Source organism: Triturus cristatus, chromosome 3_2, assembly GCF_964204655.1.
Source record: "Triturus cristatus chromosome 3_2, aTriCri1.1, whole genome shotgun sequence".
Taxonomy (NCBI): Eukaryota; Metazoa; Chordata; class Amphibia; order Caudata; family Salamandridae; genus Triturus; species Triturus cristatus.
This window is the reverse complement of record NC_140584.1, coordinates 1,030,602,433-1,030,616,028: the sequence shown is the minus strand read 5'-3', so window position 1 is coordinate 1,030,616,028 and position 13,596 is coordinate 1,030,602,433. Positions and strand designations below refer to the sequence as shown.

The window sequence follows — 13,596 nt, the reverse complement described above, 5'->3', positions numbered from 1 at the left end:
TGTACCCTATTGTATTTTAGGTGTTTTCACTGTATTCTAGGTGTCTTTTCAGTATAGTACTGGACCTGGTTAGGCAGAGCCCAGGAACAGTCGGAGGCAGTTATCACCAGTACCTGTCAGCAAAAAATGGGGGGTGCCCAGGGCACAAGAATGACTTTGCTACACCCGCTCAATCCCTGAAGGTGTAAGTGAGGACCGTTGTACACAATCCTTAACCATGGAAGTTGGGGAAAATCCTGTGCCCAAATTGGGCAAAGAGCGATAACCTCAAATCTTTTCTGCACACACTCCTTAACCTCAATCTTTTTAGCTAAAGCTGCCTGTACAGCTTCAACTGTGACTCTATTAAACCTCTCGAACAGGCCATACATGTTTGGTGAATAAAAGGATGTCTTCAAATGCAAAATACCATTATTCTTGGGAAGCTTTTTACCTTCAAAAGAGGTAAACTGTTTACCATTATCTGTAACAATACTGGACCTTTCTTTTAGAAACACTCACTTAAAAACTGTATAGTGGTATACATGAAGGGCAAGGATACCCATTTGATCTCCGCCCATCTAGAAAAATAATCAATGAGTACAAAAGCATACACTTTGAACCTTGAAAAAGTATTGTAGGGCCTCAAAATGTCCAAAGCCAACGTATCCCATGGCCTGATGGGAAAATTTGAACGAATGAAATCCACTTTACCGGTAACTAAAGATTTATCAGAATTATTGCAGATGGAACATTGCGTCACAAACCCAGAAATTTGCAAATCCATATAAGGGCACAAAAATACTTAGCTTTTTGTGAGAGTCTCACCCAAATGTCCCGTATGAGCTAACCTAATGATAGTGACATATCTTTAGAAGGATGTCCCCTGTGACCCAGATGGAGTCTCTTAACCTTCCACAGAATTTGTAGAGTTGTAGTTAAATGTTTCTCGCAAGGCTAACCTTTGAGTGAACTCAATGACTTTTTAAAATTCTTCATCCACCTGAAAACTATCAATCCAGGCATCTTTATATAACTCACCACCACAAAAAGTCAAAACATACTCTACAGATGCCACCACACAGTCTTCAATGATCTCAGAATAGAATTCTGCTGCCAAATTAGGTAATCTTGATAAACAATCAGCAATGACATTGCAAGACCTTTGAATATAATCATCCCAGAAGTTATACTCGTGTCTTAGAAAGGTTCTAACCAAACGGGCAGAGGCCCTGCCAGTGCCATTACTGTGAAGTAACGGGTGTATGGCCAGTTTTTATGGTAAACCCCTTCTCCACGAATATGTTTTGAAATGTTCCACAGCCCGTGCACAGGCCAATCCCTCCCTTTCAATAGTGGAATATCTAGCTTCAGAGCAAGAGTTCTTGAAGCAAAAGCAACAATGTTTTCCAAACCATGGTGCAATGCTGGAAGCCATTTGTTTGGACATTCTGAAAGCCAAGCAGGGGCTGTGCTGTTCAGGAGTATAATGGAAGCTGCTTATTTAAGCGCAATTTGCTAAATTATTCTAAAGAAGAGCTTAATTTTGGTTGTTTTAGGCAGCCAGTATTGCACCCGTTTTTCTACTGATATTCATGGTAAAATACCCATCTTTAAGTTTTTCCACTTACGAGAGTTGGAATTTCCATTTGGCAGTGTATTTTACTGCCACTGCTATTGGTGCTTCCTATATATTTTACGTCCTGATGACGACCTTGCTCTAAATAACTTATGTGGACTGTGTTATTAAGAATTTGATGGTAGATATCAACACTCACTTTACGGGTGATGACTTCAAATATTCTAATATCCCTATCAGCCACATGGATATATTTCTGTACATAGCACATACGCACTTCTCTCACTATTGAGCACTCTCACTGCGCCGTCACCTTTTAGCACCTTAGCTTTCTGGATATAAGTAATGCATAATAACTGCTAAGAATTGATTAATATATTCATGATTGACCGATCCATAAAAATAAATGCACTAAACGCATAACTGTAACCTACTCTTGTGAGAGGTTTTTCTTCTATCTCTGTTTTGACACTATTGCAGTGGAAGTCAAGGGCTACACTTCCCACATGGGGCCATCCTTTTGAAATTTACTGTCCAGCCCAGATCCCTGGGTTACTGAGTTGTCCATTATGATTAGGGCTCCCAGTTTTATGGTATTTATTTTTTAGACATTTCCGTCTGTATTTATCCATATTTATTTTTTGCTCCTTTCATCTGTATTTATCCATATTTATTTTGGGTTTTGTGGAAAAAGGAAGGTGAAATTAGTATATTCCCACATTTATTTAACCAATAAATATGCACTTATGCTTGAATGTCTGCTAGGTTTCAGTGCTGTGAACACCTACAGAACATAAATCAGTGCATAAATATGCAAATTTCGGTAAGAAACTTGTGTAACTGCTATTAAAGCCTCTTTACTAAAATTCCTTCCTTTGTTACCTTCTTATCTATCAATCCACACATTTATTGGCTTGGCAGTCATGGCAGACTGTATTTAGAATTACTCAAAAAGCAACCCAATTTCCGTTTTTATACACATTTAAATATAAATACAGGCAAGAAAATGAATGTTTTCTGTCTGTATTTAACTGTAAAAATCAGTAAAAACGGAAAACAGGGAGCCTTAATTATGATCAGAAGACCCTCTGAGATAGCCAAAGCATAGTGCAGCAGTATAAACGCACTACAGTGCAGTAGGTCAACCTTGGCAGAGATTCAGTCAACAGAACAGCAGAACTACAATGTAGAACAGCTTTAGGAAAATATTACAGGCCGTGCTCTGCGTAACAGGCCCAGCTGGGGACAAGATACTCGTTGCCAAAATGAAGTAATATAGGCAGACAGTAGATTGAAGAAAAATAGACTTTATTGGTAGGATAAAGTCCCCAGCAGCGGAGGTAAAGGACCACTCAACAAAGTAACAAGAATCCAACTGCCGGAGGATCAGAAACATAACAATTCTAGAACGGAGTATAAAGATCTGCACATGGCTGGTAGAACAAGGGGGCAGCAAGGGATGTAAGCCACTCATGCAAATTCATACAACAGTGCTGGTAGCAAACACCTTATAATAAATGACATAAAGTATTTTAGAACAGTTGAAATAACAAAATTAATCCGAATCACTGTAGGCTATTAGACACAGCGACTACAAGTTGGAGGCTTGGAGATGGACTGAACACAGAAGCCGAACAACACTAAATGTCAGCCTGGTAAATAGTTCATCCCAAACGAGTACGGTAGCTCCAAGAATAGAAAGACTGGAATTCAAATCCGGGCCCAATTTTTGGACCTCACAAAAATACTGTCAGGATGCATAGGATGCCCATTCTTTTGCAAGTCAAGTCAAGTCAAGTCAAGTCATAGAATTTATATAGCGCACTACATACCCAGAGGGTCTAGCCTCACACGCAGTTTGTGTCTTGCTTCATCATCAACAACCTCTCCCCACCCTGGTAGGACACTGCCATCAGGGTGGACTCAACCTCCTGGTGGACTTGATGAGCAAAGGAGGGAGTTTTAGATAATGATCTATTGGATAAATGGCAGGATCTAGATAAACTAATAATACCATGTGGTTCCACGTTATATCACCTTTAATAATCGGGACCTCCGTTATATCTAAAAATAATAATGAGTTGGTATTTGAGGACAATGAATCAAACTGTATCCCTAAGCCAACATGTTTCTGCCCTAATGTTTAGCCTATGCAGATCTGGGGCATTCTTCAGGACTAAGGGATCCCTAATTTATATGGCCTAATCACCAAATACACTAGACAATAGAACTAGGATACCCAGGAGAATCCTACCCGAGCATAGCTATAGTAACTCTAATTTAGGGGATAGTGGCTTCTTGGTGTCGGAGGGGACTAGGCCTTGTGTAGGTATATGCACACGATGATCCTCTTGATGAATATGTGACTATAGAGGACATTGTCCCCTCTGATATAGGGAAATAATAGGAATACATTTTATAGACACATGCACACAAGTATAAGATCCCAAACTACAATGCACACATTTCAAGTGAGTGATAGTTTTAAACCTATGTCAGTAGTGAACCAGCCTAGGCTAATACATGGATGTGCTGATAAAGTTAACTGTGGGGTCTGCAGAAATACGCACATTAGTTTTAGGAAACACACATAAAAGTTGCATGATCAATTTAGCTGCGCTGATGCACATAAATAGATATTTCTTTGCAGGTTCAAACTCGACAGGATATCAATAATTGGTATTTATGTCACTGAAAAGATTACCACATTTCGACAGTAGGAACAGTTTTTGCACAGTCATTGAGCATTGACCACAGTGTGTAAACAATTGTGGATTCTGCCTTAGCGCAAGCCTTTTGAGAATTTGTCAAAGACAGATAAGCTGGGCCCATTGACTTCAAACAAAAGCGAGTAACAAGATTTGCAGAAAAACGAAAATGTGTTTCTATGTTATCTCACCTTTAATCAGAGAACTAACCCACAAGAGAGGGCTTTTGCTAAACATGGACACGTACACATTTATTGGAAATAATTACGTGTTTTGGCGGCATTTTATCTGCCCAGCTTGCAATTTGCGTCCTAGAGGAATAACCCGTGTTTTATGTGGCTTTTTCAGCATATATACTACTGTCTGTAATCCAGAACTTTGAAGTTCAGACTTTAGCCTCTTTTTGAAACTGGCTGATTTTCCCAATTGATTGATTAAATAAAACAATATTATTGTGTAAAATTGTTCTGTCTTACTTTATTAATAGATTTTTCCTTCAGCACCTCCCAGAACAAACTGTGTGTGAGGTTTTGTCTTCCAAAAGAATGGGCTTCCTATGCATCCTAACAGTATTCCTGTGACGTCCAAAAATTGTGCCTGGACTTGTATTCCCAAATGGGGAAACAGTAAGTCTTTTTTTTATTGGTGGAGCTACTGTACTAGTTTGTGATGCAGTATTTTGACTAGGGAGGGTGTATGGTGTTCTCCGACCACCTCTCCATTAGGGTGTTAAAAGCAGCCTGGTGAATAGCCATGGAATATAATGCGTATTAGTAGCATACTCACAGAGCAAACTGATAGTTGACTAAGCCTCATGCATTTAGGGAAATAAAAGATCTTTAGATAGATCTGGCCAAAGGGATTTAAAACCTAGTCAGAACATATGTGGTAGAAGAATCCCAGAATTAACCAGTAGGGGATGGTTACACAGCATGTGATTGAGTTTAATAGCGAGACTCCTGTTGCAAACTGGCACCCAGATATAATAACCTTCCATGAGATACAGGCAGTAGGGACAAGGAAGACTAAACATGCAAATCAATAAGAACCACTTCTCACTGAAAAACATGCATGAACGAGTTAAACATTCTACTAAGGAGCACCGAGCCAGGGCGTGAGGACGCAAGATGGCGGAATGGAGGCAGTGAGCGCAAGCTTTGCTGGCTGCCCTACTAACTCCTAGAAAAGTCTTAGCAGCCCCTGCACTGTCACAGTAAAACGGTACACCCTGTGTTGGAGAGGGCTCCTAGACCCATGGACATCCCTGTGGCAGCGGATGGAACTGGAGCTGAGGGGTGGGGTGGGGTGGCCTAGCCTGTCGACTGGGCTGCAGAGGCCCAATGGTGGCAGCTGGCAGGAGCTCGGGAACGGCAGGTGGCGCTTGTGATCCATGGACACCGGTTAGTCCAAACAACATCAAGCGTGGATCTGGGACCCCACAAGTTGCGGTGAGTATGAAGCCCCTCTCCTCCCCTTGTCCTGGGAAGTGGCCACACCCAGTTGCCCCCTCTGAAGGCCCCCGGGCGAAATAGCCTGCTCTGAGTTGGGGGCAAAAACGGAAATTGTGGGCCTGACTGGAAAGGCCTAAAGCCTAGGTGAAAGCTAGGAAACTGCAACCCTCCTTTCCCCAAGAGCAGAATCATAACCGGGGTGAGAAAATATCCAGTCCTAGTCCCATGTCCATGATGTCCGGGTGTGTAACAATGCTCTATTTTGTATTTTACCTTTTTACTGAAAATGTCAATAGTAAGGAGGAGAGGAAAGTTCTGTGATCCAGCACAAGAGAGACCGGGGAAAAAGAGGGCAAATTTACAACTATCCTCCCTGCGTCGCAGACCCGACGTCACACTAGCTCATTCACACACGCATTCATTGGTGGGGCCCATAACACCAACACTCGCACGTCTCCACTCACGAGACTGCACACAGGAGGGAATGATAGAATCAAGCGCTGGACATGTGGGGGAGTACCTTATTACCTATAGGGAAGAAAAGTTATTTTACAGAATATGCATTAGCATCGCCACCTATAGAATCCTAACCTTAAACATCAAGGCACTCCACCACTTGGTCGATGGACCAAATAGTTGGACTGGTTGATGGTGATTTAGAACCAGCTAAAACACATTTAAGACTCAGAATTCTCTACTCTCTTCATTGAAAAACCACAAACTCGTAATTTCTGTTAATCAAATATTTGTTTATCTAAATATTGTTTGCAATTAATATTAGCATTTTGGTCAACCAAAGTTTAGAATTTTGTTCAATCAGCACAAATTGCATGACATTTATATTTAGCTATTCTTGCTATCCGGATTTTTTTCTAATTCATTTGGCTCTGCATAACCGAATTTAGCCGTTAAATTGTCCAAATAAAGCAGGCCAATGCTCAAAGTCCGAAAGTTCTTTGCTCAGCACGTTACAGTCCCAAAGATCTCCAAAGGACCAGAAATCGTCCAAGCATCTGTCATTGTCTGTGGGGTCGATGGGGGTTTGCGGTCATCGAGTAAGAAGGCAGCATCTCTCCCCTCCCTATTCTACTACCCTTTTAATAATAAAATTCGAGATAACATGAAACATTCTTAGGCAAAGAAGGAAGATGATTGGCTGATTGGAAACATCCGATGTTTATATCACTTGATGTTCTCATGGATTTTGCTGGTTCATTTCCTCTGTTCATGTTGCCCTTATGCAACAATGTAAAAGTTTTGCTTGTATGTCCCAATTGTTCATTTAGACCAAATTTTACTGATTGAAGTCTGGCAGTCCTCCATGTTCCTATCCTTGACCAGCAACACTATGCCTTGGGGTCGCCTGGAGGTCTACAGAGCCATCCGAGTCTGTGCAGTAGGCATCGCGCTCACAAGACGGTGGCCACTTCTGAACTCCATTTTGGATGCCATGATTTGGTAGGCCCAAATGCCAACTTAAGCGAAACAAACACAAAAGAGTAATTAATGCAAAGAAATGAAGATTCTAATGTTAAACCCTCACTAATCCCTTTATGTTTTAGTATTTTCCTAGCTTTTAGCGACATTTAAAGCAATAAAACTCACCCTTACGGTCCAAAACGGGAACGCAAACATCACAAAAAGCAACATAAATCATGCGATATCCTATTACCACATGTACTACTATTATTATGCGTACATAATTTAGTTATTAGAGTTATTCTGCCATGCAAATAGGTCCCACGTGTAATTGGTGTCTAATAAAAATGCAAATTGTTGATTAATATTACACAGCAAACCGTTAGTCAATTTATAATATAAGTAGGTTATATAATTAGTATTTTCATGCAAAATAGAGGAGGTATCCAAAATGTTGCTTTACCTGCTCCATCATCTGTACGGGGTGGCAACGGCAGATGCTGTGGACCGCACTGTGGGGGCTAGAATGTGAAACATATGGATGCCCCAACTGCTGTGTGGGCGCAGCAACAACTGCAATCCTGGGCTGTGCCAGTGCGAGGCGGTACAAAGTGGCACTGGTGCCCAATCGATGTGCTGCAGGAGGGTGGTGGCTGGCAGCAGAGAGTGCCCCCCTTCCTGAACTGTCTGAAACAGAGGGTAGTGCCTGGGTGACCCTGGAGGAGCAGAGTCCGCTGGCCCTGGGTTCAACTCTGAAAATGGGCCGTGTCATAAACCCCCATCGAAAGGTAAATGAATGCACGCTCAAGACGGAGTGCACTGTGAAGGGAATCACTGCAGAATTGGAGGAGCTCAGAACAATGGTATGCACTCTCACAGATAAAGCCACGTATCTGAATACACGCATGGAGGATGCAGAAGACAGACCAAGGAAATGCAACCTTAGATTTGTGGACTTCCCGGAGGGAGTGACATCCGTGAAGTTCTTGGAAGGATGGCTCAAGGCCCTGCTCCAACCAGATGAGTTATCTTCCCTGTTCATCACTGAGAGAGCCAACCAAGCCCTGGCACCCCAGTCCCACCCAAGGGGCCCCCCAGAGCCATGATTGCACACATCCTAAACTACAGGGCCAGGGATGCCATACTGAAATGGGCTCAAGTGGAGGGCAAGTCCGCTTCAAAGACCAGCTCATACATATTTTCCCCAACTACACAAGGAAGGTACAACGGAAACGAAAATCCTAGTTGCCAGTCAAACAGAAAATGAGACTGCTAAATATCAGATATATGCTGCTCTTCCCCGCGAAGTTGCGAGTAGTACAAAAAGGCAGTGCGCACTTCTTCGAATGTCCGAAGAGGTGTGGGACTAGCTTGAAAACAGTGCTCGCTGTGATGGAGCAGAGAGGAGAGCAAGTCGTAAGAGATCCTGGAAGCAAGTGTTGCTCGTGCGGGCTGGAGGAGAGGCGCAGATGAGCCAGACGGCCGAGCGTCTGGCTCAGTACATGGAGGTGCAGCCGGATGGCACGGCAGAGACGGAGTCCCCAGCTGTGGACCCCTCGGCAAGAATGGGCCTGACTGAGGAGGACATCCTGAAGAACTGAACAGAGGTCACACAACTGGAGAGCCGGTATTTGCTTGCAGAACTGGGGAGGTCTGGGCTGAGCAGATGAGTTAATACAGGTCACATGGCGCAGATACCCACTGGACATGGGGAGGGCGTCTGAACATGACTCAATGTGCAACACTGAATTGGTAGGTGAGGTTGAACACCTGGCATATGTCAGCTGATAATGGGGGGCAGCAAACACACAAAATGGATAGAGGTGGGGTGACCAGCTGGGGCCATATACAGTGTGATATTGCTGAACCCGGGAGGTGGGTGGTCACGCCCTGCTGGGTCTTAGATGTTAGGGAAGTGGGGGGTTCCTGGCCTCTGCAGTTGTTTGGGCATATGCTGTCCGACTCTGAGGTCAAGAAGCAACCTGCTAATCGAGAGTTAGGTATTTTAGCAGACCACGTTGGGTGCCACAATCTTGCCACTTAGCATGTTACAATATCTCCACGTTCGGGCAAACGCCAGTTAATTTCCTTAGTGGTGGTTTACTGGGGGGGAGGAACAGGGAGGGAAGGAGATGACCGCACACTACAGGGAACTCGCCTATGGACACAGGGTACTACTGCCATACACGGGATGACTGGATTTCCATATGATGCCAGACAGGGTGGGGGAGGACGAAAGGAGCATCAGTTACTACCAGGCACTAGCTAATCACAGAACAAATGCGCTACAAATAGCGACTTGGAATGTCAGGGGCCTCACTGCTTATACAAAATGCTATAGGGTACAGATGTATCTCCACATGCATGGCATACGCATTGCCCTGCTACAGGAGACACACCTGACTGAGGAAGAGGCGTGTAAACTGAAGAACAAATGGAGGGGTCAAAAGTACTCCTCCAATGCCAGAGGAGTTCTAATATGGCTGGCTCCAGGTGTACCTTTCGCGCAGCGTTATGTACACACAGATGTGGAGGGCTGATATGTGCTACTTCACAGTCTGCTGGATGGGGCGGAAGTCTGCTTCCTGAACTCATACGCACCCAAAACAGACAACAGGTCATTCTACTAGGACCTGTTGGAGATACTGCTCCCGTACATAGACGGCCCACTCATTGGCGGGGGTGGGGACTATAATTGCATACTGAACGGCACTCTGAACAGGAGCCCCCCTTAAACAAGACACCAAAACAAGACATCAGGGATGACGATGGCACTGACCAAAGTAATGGTCAGACTGGGCTGTATAGTCATATGGCGCACATTATATCCCACCCAAATGCACAACCGCTGTTACTCTGCACCTACAACACACACAGAAGGCTGAACTGTACATTGGTGACCCACACCCTAGGCCAGTGGTTCCCAAACTGTGCGCTGAGGCTCCCTGGGGAACCGCCGAACCAAGCCAGGGGAGCCACGCACCGAGCACCATAATTCATTAAATGTTGAAGGGTCTGTTGCCTTCAGTTAAACTAATTCGTCTTAAACACATGATGTCTGTGATTTCTAAGTTACATGCCTAAAGCTGTAAACGTGGTGCTTAATTGATGGCATGTCGACGGAGATGAACTCCATATTTCACTAGATCCCCACGTTCCAACACTCGCAAAGTAAGTGGAAGATGCCTGATTTATTTTGTTAGATTTGTTAATAGTTTACACCAATGCAAGTTATCAGGAGAGTACAGTTGTCCTGTCTGTTAAACACATTAAGTATTATTTTTTTAAATTCTTTTTATTGAACAAAAGAACAAGCTTCAGAAACATAGCATACAGAGACATATTTTGTGGGTTGCCAAATAGCACATAAACCCCATAGTGCATCAAGGTACAATCCCGGTTGCATGCTGCCAACAGCACTATGGTACAATAAGAAATTGTCCTCCTGTCTCTCAGTGGAGAACTTTACTAGCGCCGGGACACCTCTCCGGAGGTAGCTGTTCGCGCTTTACAAATTTCTGTATTATTATTCTTATTATTACACAACTCAGGGCCCTGTCCAATGGCCTCTAAATTTAGCCCATGCCCCCCCCCCTTTCTTTTCCCATTAGCGGGGGCCGGCTTTGATAGACCACTTGTTCCACCCTGTGGCACCAGTCCATTTCACTCTTCCGTGAATCCAGTGTTGGGGCATCTACTGCCCCCATGCCCGGGCGATATTCCTCTCGGCAACCCCCCCTGCCAAGGCCAGCCAGGTCTTGGCCCACTGGGGCCATATGATCTCTCTTGTTACTCCCAAAAGGTGCCATCTTGACTCCCACCCACCACTGTCTCCATTATGCGGGCCAGACCCTTCCAGTACCTTTGGATCCTGGGGCAAGACCACAGTACATTAAAGGACCCTCTCTCACTACATTCGTTCGCACACTGTACGGACATACAATTGCCAATACGGAACAGCATCATTCGTGAGGCATACGATCTGTGGAGAATGCGAAGTTGAACAAACCTGAAGAGTGCTCTGATAGCTATTTCTCTGGGGCTCTGCAAGGCCTTCGCCCAATCATCGTCCTCCAGTAGCCCCACATTGGATTCCCAGGCTTCCCTCAGGGGACCCATACAGTCTGGGGAGTTAGTCACAAGATTGTATATGTGAGGGGTATTGCTTTATCGATCATAGAGTCTAGGAGGAGGTCTAGGGTCTGTTCCAGCACCACCGCGAATAGCATCGGGGACAGTAGGCACCCCTGTTACGTGCCCCTATGGAGCACGAGACTCTGGATATGGCCCCGTTGACACTGACTCGGGCCGTCCGAGCCGTATATAGTAGCCGTATCCACTTCTGCATGTTTGGGCCAAGGCCTACCTTATCCAAGACAGCGAATAGGTATGCCCATTCAATGCTGTTGAACGCCATCCTCACATCCAATGAGAGGAGGGCTGCAGGTACATCTGGTTGCGTTTGGGTCATGTGCATTATGCCATAGAGGGGTTGTATGACGTTATAACGGATTCCGTTGCAACACATGCCATTACCACGCATGCGTTACAACGTGAATGCCATTGCCATGCATAACCTTTACCACAAAAATGCCTTTACTATGCATACCTTTACAACGATTTTCGTTGTAAAACCATGCATGATATTGGCATATTCATAGTAAAGGTTCCGATCCCCTGCCCCAATTCTGCGCTTGGATTCAGCTGTGTTTCAATAATCTATTTTCTCCACTAGATGGCACATGCTGCATTTATATGCAGTTTACTTTCATGAGTGTTCTTTTATTAATTCATTTCGGTGTGGTTTTTTGAGGGGGGAGACCCCCCCCCTTTTTCTATCGCACGTTTTTTGTTTTTTTTGGGTGAGGGGGGGACCCTCCCCCCTTTTTTTTTCTTCTTTAGCACACATGCCTTTACTTCGTATCTCGTAGTAAAGGTATGTGTGGTAAAGGCTGTTCGTGGTAACCACGCATGCGTTCTAATGCATGTGTGGTTATGGTAATGCGTGGAAACGTCCGCATTGTAGTGGTCGTTTCTCCCAGAGAGGCGACGCAACACATTAAGTATTATTAAGTATTGACACTTGTACTTGAACCATAGGTACTTCCAGTATATATTTCTTTCAGTACACACACATTTACAGACAGACCTGCTCTCTCCTTGAGCACAGGGAAGTAAAACACCAGATACGGCATAATGCCAACATTTAAAGCAAGAAAGGGGGACGTTTACATAAAAAAATCAGAGGAATTTATTTGGCTTGCATTGATTTGAAGGCAATTTTAGGGAGGAGACAGCAAAAATAAAGCTGTATGTGTTTTAAAAAATTGTGAGTCACCCTGCTGAGACAGGTGTGTAGGCACGTATGACGTGGGTAGAAATGGAAGTGCAGACAAATATTCCTCAAGGGCAGAAACACTTTGGCAATGGGGCCTGCATGCATAGGGATGCTATCTAGCACTGCAAGTTGGATAAAAATGTTTGAGAGGGTACTCTTAAAATGGCATGGGCAAAGAAGTGTAACTAGGAATATTTTATTAGTGGCGCTGCCTTAGTAATATGAAACACCCTGCATATATGAATATAATACCTTAATCAGCTCCATCCCAATTATTTTCAGGGAGAAAAATGCAAGTACTCCCGATGCCGGGCGACAGGATATGCTGGAGTGGTCACTGGCGGAAGAGGTCCACCTAAAGAAACTACGAACGTATGATAAGGTTGAGGAAGATCTTAGAGACTGGGTGGACATGCTCTATCACATGGCTGATGAGATGGATGCTAGGGGGGGTGAACTACATTCTGACTCTGAGGACTAAAAGCAGAGGGCGATGAGTACTGTAGGGTGCTGGCCAGCACAAATGCATCTAGAGTGAGCAGGAGGAGATCCGATGATGCTGGTGAATGGGAATCCCGGGCTACAACACAAATAGACTTACTTACCATGGAAGGAAGTCCCTGGGTGTGCTGGAGGGGATGGGTGGGTAGGAAAGAGGTTTGGGTGGTTCTTTACTAGTTTTGTATTGCAAATAAAGGAATGCCACTGGTTTCTTTGAGGTGGGGCAGATAGTTGAGGGACTGATGGTGCATTGTATTGTTGACTGTCCCTCATAGCGGCACTATGCAAGTTGTACTATCAACGTTGACACTGTCTTTGCGATTGCTGTTGATGCATGCCAGCATAATAAATAAAGGGTTTTAAAAAAGGAGCAAAGAGACATTGAAAGCTACTGCATGCGTTAAGATAGTTGCAGAAAACAGTTTATCATAAAAATATGTCTCTCAAACATGGGAGCTAAAAACGAAAATAAATCAATAATAAAAATTATTCGGGTGATATGTTACAGGACTTAGGAAAGAAGTGGCAAGTTGACTGTAAACAGGAACTGTATGTAATGTACAAAAGCCTGACAGACACCATGTGACATTATGACAAGATGTGGATCAAATGGGAGAAAGA

At 44.0% G+C, this 13,596-nt stretch overlaps 1 long non-coding RNA gene across 1 annotated transcript in view; it reads left to right on the top strand.

Annotated features, from left to right (window-relative positions):
• The window catches only part of LOC146859041 (uncharacterized), a 33,549-nt gene extending 20,212 nt beyond the window's left edge, over positions 1 to 13,337 (top strand). The window contains exons 2-3 of the long non-coding RNA XR_014979729.1: positions 4,754 to 4,892; positions 12,757 to 13,337. This is a non-coding gene — a long non-coding RNA (uncharacterized LOC146859041). The remainder of the gene's footprint in view (positions 1 to 4,753; positions 4,893 to 12,756) is intronic.
• Positions 13,338 to 13,596: the final 259 nt, after the last annotated feature.